We start from the raw sequence: 7,015 nt of genomic DNA, 5'->3' as shown, positions 1-7,015 counted from the left end.
CATCTTTCATTAACATGATTCTCTAATGCTTCTTTCTTTCTTCACAGTTCAGATTCGAGAGCGAGTTCAGAGGTGAGAGAGACACTTCAGCAAAACACAGCAATCAGGGATGCGCGATACGGTGTAGGCCTATATATGATATTTTTTTTATGTTATCGGTATCGGCCTGAGACGTAAATTTGGCCTATATATATACATATAGTCAATAAATAATGTATTATTTCCTTCAGCTGAGACACTTCAGATGCGCACTGTTCAACATAATGATTTCACTTCAAAAAGGAAAATACAGTAAAGTGCAACATGTGCAGCACAAGTCTGTCATATCCACCTTATTTTTCATTATTAGCATTATTATTGTGAACACGCTGGCAATGTGAGTTGCTTGTTATTTTCATGTTTTAGTCAAACAGTCAACAGTATATTTGTTTCATACAAGCTTCAAACAAGATGGCTGCCTCGGCTGTTAGCTGCGCAATTGTTTGTCTTATTTTGTGTGTTAAATCAGTGTTCTGCGACAATCCTCAGATTGTTTTTGTCGTATTATTGGGCATAGATTCAAGCGACACATTGTAGAGCAACTTAACAGTATTTATTTATGCATCATTCCAAACTCACATTCAACACGTGAACCCCGAGCACCTAGTAGTTCCGGTACTCCCTGTTGGACGCTTCATAATAACCTGGGTTAGGGTTACGGTTAGGGTTAGGGTTAGGGTTAGGGTTACGGTTAGGGTTAGGGTTAGGGTTAGGCTAACCCCTTTCATAATAAAACCCATTACTCCACATCCCCCTTTCTAGGAGATGAATGCAGACTTAAATGAACATTTACTGCATGAATGAAAACACTTTTTTTTCTCTTTTACTTTTTACAACTAAATGAACACTTTCTTTTTATGTAACTCTTTTGTATTCACAAGTCCAGTCTTTGAGGTTTTATGATACTTCTACCAGACCTGGTTCTGACAGGACCTGGGGAAGCTGCCTTTGGAGTCTTAACTGCAGGCTCTGAACCGTTCGGTGTGAGCCTGGCGCCCTCTGTTGGACAGACTGGTGTACTTGGAATTTGAACCTTTGGTGTGATTTCAGGCAATGGCAATAGATGATGCCTATTCCTCCTGATGACTCCTGACGGGCTCTCCACGATGTATGAGCATCTCACCTGTAGAATGAGGTGAGATGACAGTCCCTTCACTCTTGGTGTCTGTGATCCACACCGGTTGTCCTGGTGAGAGCTGAGGGAGATCTCTCACACGATGTCTTTTGTTAAACACTGAACTGTCCTTTAGTCTCCTCTCTCTCTCTCTCTCTTCACCACTGTAGCCTCATCTGGCAGGCTGGGAATGAGCAACGAGGGAAGCTGAGGAACTGGCGTACGAAGTCTCCGTCCCATTAGTAGTTGCGCTGGGCTGTAACCATTAGCCAATGGGGTCGCTCTGTAGGCTAAAAGCGCAAGATATGGGTCTTTTGCTTTCTTTAGTAGTCTTTTCACAGTCTGGACATGACGCTCAGCCTCCCCATTGCTTTGAGCAAACTTTGGACTGCTGGTTACATGTCTGAAACCATATGCTGCAGCAAAGTCTTTGAACAGCTGGCTTGAAAACTGAGGTCCATTGTCACTGTAGAAAAGCTCTGGAATGCCATGTTTGGAAAAGATTGACTTTAGGTGTACTATAACGTCTTCTGATCTTGTGGGCGTCAGTTTTGCTAACTCCACAAATCTGGAATAGTAGTCCACCACCAGAACATAGTTACTGTTGTTAAGAGTAAAAAGATCAGCTCCAACTTTTTGCCATGGTCTTTCAGGGAGTACACTGGGCATTAAAGGCTCCACTGAATTGGCACGTTCCTTAATGCATGTGGTGCAGTTTTTTACAAGCTCGTTGATTTGGCCACTCAGACCAGTCCACCACACTGTCTCTCTAGCTCTCTCTCTGCACCTAGACATCCCCTGATGTCCCTCATGTAGGGCTATGAGAACAGAGTTGCGCATAGTGGTAGGAATCACGAGTCTGGTGCCTTTCAGTAACAGTTCATCATGTACAGTTAGAGTGTCTCTGTGTGGCCAATATGCTTTGATTGGACCTGTGAGATGGCTGTAATCTGGCCAGCCTCTCTTACACAAAGACATGACTTCAAAACATGTGTTATCTGTCTTTAATTGTTCTTTCAGTTGTGTGATGTATGTTGAGCTAGCAGGCAGGCTTCTGAATATTTCATCGGCGTAGATGTTTGTGTCGGCCATTAGATCTGCAGCAGCTCTAGAATCTGAATCTTGCACGACAGGTGCGCGTGAAAGGGTGTCCGCTGTGAAGAGTGCTTTGCCTGGAGTGTGTGAGATGGAGTAACTGTACCTCATGAGCCTGAGTCGGAACCGCTGGATCCTGGGTGGAAGCTCGGCTAGGGCTTGTAGTCCCAGCAGACTGACAAGTGGCTTGTGGTCAGTTTCCAAGGAGAAGTGTCTCCCGATGAGGAAGTCTTTAAATCTTTCACATCCCCACGTTAGTCCAAGCGCCTCCTTCTCCACCTGTGCGTACCTCTGCTCTGTCTCAGTTAAAGAGCGTGAGGCGTATGCTACCGGTCTCCACTGCTCCCCTTCTTTCTGAAATAGGACTGCTCCGAGTCCGTAGGATGAGGCATCAGCAGACAGCTTCAGATCTTTGTTTGGATCATAGAGTGTGAGAACAGGTGGTGATGTCAGTTCACTTTTCAGCTGATCAAATGCTTTTTGTTGTGCATAGCACCAAACCCACTGGTTTTTCTTTGAAAGCAGATCTCTTAGGGGCTTATCTTTTTCAGCCAGTCCTGGAATAAATTTACCTAACTGGTTGACCATCCCAAGAAAGCTGCTCACTTCGCTGACATTTGACGGCTCTTTCATCGCTTTGACTGCTCTGATTTTATCCGGGTCAGGTTGGACTCCCTCCGCAGACAAAACGTGTCCAAGGAACTTTATGTGCTGACTCAGGTGACAATGGGACCTGCCAAAACCCTCTGTTAGCATCTAACTTACTGAAGACGATTGCTCCCGCCAGAGATCCTAGTGTCTGTTCCACTGAAGGTAAGATGTACTTCTCTCTGCACACTGCATTATTGAGGTGAGTGAGGTCCACACAAATGCGCACTGAGTCATTTTTGGTTGGCACTGGGACCATACCTGAGCACCATTCAGTTGGCTCTTCCACTCTGCTGATTACTCCCATGGACTCCATTTTTTCCAGTTCCTGTTTCACTTTTCCCAAGAAAGGAATGGGGACACGTCTTGGTGTGGCCAGGGAAAAAGGAACAGCGTCAGGTTTTAGCTTAATAGTGTAAGGTTGCTGCATTAACCCCAAACCCTGACACAGCTTTGGGTATTTCTCATTTAACACTTTCATGTCTATGCTATCTGCTCTAGACACAAGGTTTAGCTTGACACTTGCTGGCCTTCTCAACAGCGCTATGTGCAAATCTTTGATAACATATACGTTTTCTTCAATTTCTTCTTCACCTTTGCACAATGTTTCTCTGCACATACCCGGAGGAGATGTCGACAGCCTTCACGTGGCCTCCTCTGTGAGTAGCAAGAAATGGTGCAAGACCAGCTTGCGAAACTAATGTCGCCAACCAGTCATCATCTAGCTGGCAGACCGAGGTGCAAGAGACCGAAGGGACATGGTGCGTCCATGTCAGGACGAGTGACCATCCCGACCATCGAGTACCAAGGTCTGTCGGTGTTCCAACTTAATGTAGAGGGCCTTACCATCGCTAAAATGGAAGTCATCTACCATCTCGCTGACTCCCACAAAGTAGCAGCCGTCCTCCTCCAGGAGACACACTGTGACAGTGCACATACCCAATACATTGAGAGGAGTGCCCCCAGGTCCAAACAATGGTCTGTCTGGTTTGCATAACTCTGTCACATTGTGATTTATACTGTAGTACATCTGGGCTGGGATAACTGAAACATCCGCTCCAGTGTCTATCTTAAATCTGACTTTGTGGTTTCTGATGGTAAGATCTGCATACCAAGGATCTGAACCTGCGTCCACAGAACCAAGGAACGTGGGTGTGTCATTATATTCCTCTGTTTCTATCACATGCACGGATTTAACAGACTTACACACCTTACTGTAATGTCCTCTTTTACCACAAGTATGACAGGTCACATCTTTTGCCGGACATTGAACTTTAGCATGTGCAGGTGTTTTACCACATCTGTAGCAGGATCTCTCATTTGGTGTTTTGGACTTTGTTGAGTATTTTGGCTGAGTTGGGGACTTGTATTTTGGATACGTTTGTTTTGGATGCTGTTGTTTTCTATATTTCACAGAGACAGCATCTATTTCCGTGTAATTCTCTCCTCTAATGTCTGTTTGTTGCCTTTTTATGACTTCTGACTGCCGGGCTTGATTTACTGCCTTCTCCAGCGTCAAATCCTTGTCCATTTGTAATCTCTCAGCTAAGCTTGTGTCTCTGAGTCCCACGACGAGGCGATCTCTTATTAGCTCATCGTGTAGAGCACCGTAGTTGCAGTTTTCAGCCAAAGCATAAAGCGCGGTGACAAACGAGTCAACAGTCTCATTAGCTAGCTGTACTCTTTGATTAAAATGGGCTCTTTCATAGATAATGTTTTTCCTGGGCACAAAATATATGTCCAAAGTGTCTTTTACCGCTTGATACTGTTGTCTCTGCATGTCCGTTAAAGCTTGACCTCGAAGAATATCGTCCGCTTTATCCCCCATACAGTAGATGAGCGTGTTTACCTGGTTAGCCTCTGAGCTAAGATGCAGATTGCTGGCTAGACGGAATCTTTCAAATCTCCGTATCCACTTTTCCCATTGCTGAGGCTTAGAAAAATCAAACGCTTCGGGAGGCTGAATGGTGAATGTGGCGTTCAGGGGTGGATTTGCGTTAGCATTGTTGCCGCTGTGTACCTGTAGCTGGGGCGGTAGCCCGCGAGGCTGCGTATGCGGTGCGCTTGCTCCCGCTTCCTCTGCATCCGACATTATTTTCTTCCGATAAAATCTTCTTTTTCACTCCCAGAACAGCTTACTTTCACTCCCCGGCAATTAAGCTCTTACTGCCGCCCGACTTCTGACACCATGTCGTATTATTGGGCATAGATTCAAGCGACACATTGTAGAGCAACTTAACAGCATTTATTTATGCATCATTCCAAACTCACATTCAACACGTGAACCCAGAGCACATAGTAGTTCCGGTACTCCCTGTTGGACGCTTCATAATAAAAAACCCTTTCATAATAAAACCCATTACTCCACAGTTTTCTCAAGAGAGGCAATCTTAAACATTAGAGAAACAACTCCTGTGGATCTATTCCTTTTTTTTTCGTAACACCAGTCGAATTACTGGATATTCTGGTTAAAGTTACATCTGCACTGTGTCTAGCCGTGAAACACAGTCGGCGAGGTAAAAGAGCCGGAGTGCTTACACGCTCTAGGTGCCGCGGACTGCGGACTCCGCTACCCAGAATATTTATTGCAAAGGTGCGTTCACTTAGCAACAAACTGGACGAACTTAACTTGCTGTTGTTGGGAAAAAACAGAGACCAGTCCTCATCTTCTGTCATGTGTTTCACGGAAACGTGGCTGTGTGGATCTATACCGGACTCTGCGCTTCAGTTGCCTGGTTTCTCTTCCGGGCGGATCGCAACTCAGAACTCTCGGGATGTAGTTTTTACATCAATAACGACTGGGGCAATGATGTTACAGTCATATTACGCCACTGTTCTCCTGACTTGGAATCTTTTTTTATTAACTGCAAGCCATTCTACAGCCCGCGGGAATTCTCCTCATTTATCCTGATCGGTGTTTACATTCCACCGCAAGCCAACGTGCTGTACACTGTAAAAAAAATCCCGTATTTTTTACGGAATAATGCTGGCAACTTTGGTTGCCAGAACAATTCTGTAAAAAATACATTAAAACTGTAATCACCTTTACGGAGCAGCATGTAAGTTTTACATTTTAAACTGGTATATTTAACAATGGATTTCAGCAATATTGACATGGCCATAAAGTTATTGAACAAATTCCTTCAGTAAGAATTGAAGACACCTGATGTTAACAAGCAGAATCACTGAAGGAGAAAACCATAATTAAAGTCTCCATTATGGAGATCAGTGTGTGTTTTAGTTGGGCTCTTTACCCTTAAATATTAACATTAAGTTTTGTTTGGCTGCTGTACATGAGTTATAACAGCAGATGATGAACAAAGAGAAAAGGTGATTTGATGGTGTTGGTTGTGTTTGAGTAACTACTCGCTGGCCTCCGTTACACCTGCTTTTGTTCCCTGTATGCCTGTTTGTGAACAGTCGTGGATCGTGGGCGGAGAAGTGGCGAACAAACAACGTCAGCATCCTCTCAACGTCCGATCAACGTTACACACTATAAAAATTAATCTTAACTTCTTGAAAACGTTACCTATAAACAATATTCACGGCTGGTCGCGATTAAAGACATTCACAATGCACTAAGCAGCGTAGCATCGATTGTAGCTTTTTCAGGGAACAGGGTCACAGTAACCCGGAACGAATCTTCTGTCAGTGAATGATTGTGAATGTGTTTTTCAGTGAGGAATGAAACTGCAGCGACTCCAAACTACGGTGAGTTTCAGCTGATAAATGTGTGTTTAATTTACTAATAAAACACTGATTCAGACTCAATCCAGTTTCAATGTTTTCTGTCATATTGTCTGATATTTGTGATCATTGTGTGTTTTAAAGATGTTCTGAATGAAGTGACTCTCCAGATCTCAGGTAAAACATCACGAGCTTTAAACATCAATTCTAATATTGATTTATGATTATTGATCAGCAGATTTGATATTTGATCTCTTGTATAGAGTTGTGGTGGCTGTTTGCTCTCTTCATCTTCATCTTCATCATCTTCATCTTCATCATCTGTTTTATACTGCGTAAAAGGATCTTCAGGTGAGTCCAGTCTGATCTTATAACGTCATACTTCAGTCTTTACATCTGACACTAGTTCACAAGAGCTCAGCTCATCGTGAA

Source organism: Phoxinus phoxinus (assembly GCF_949152265.1).
Source record: "Phoxinus phoxinus genome assembly, contig: scaffold_75, whole genome shotgun sequence".
Lineage (NCBI taxonomy): Eukaryota > Metazoa > Chordata > Actinopteri > Cypriniformes > Leuciscidae > Phoxinus > Phoxinus phoxinus.
This window is presented reverse-complemented; position numbering follows the sequence as displayed.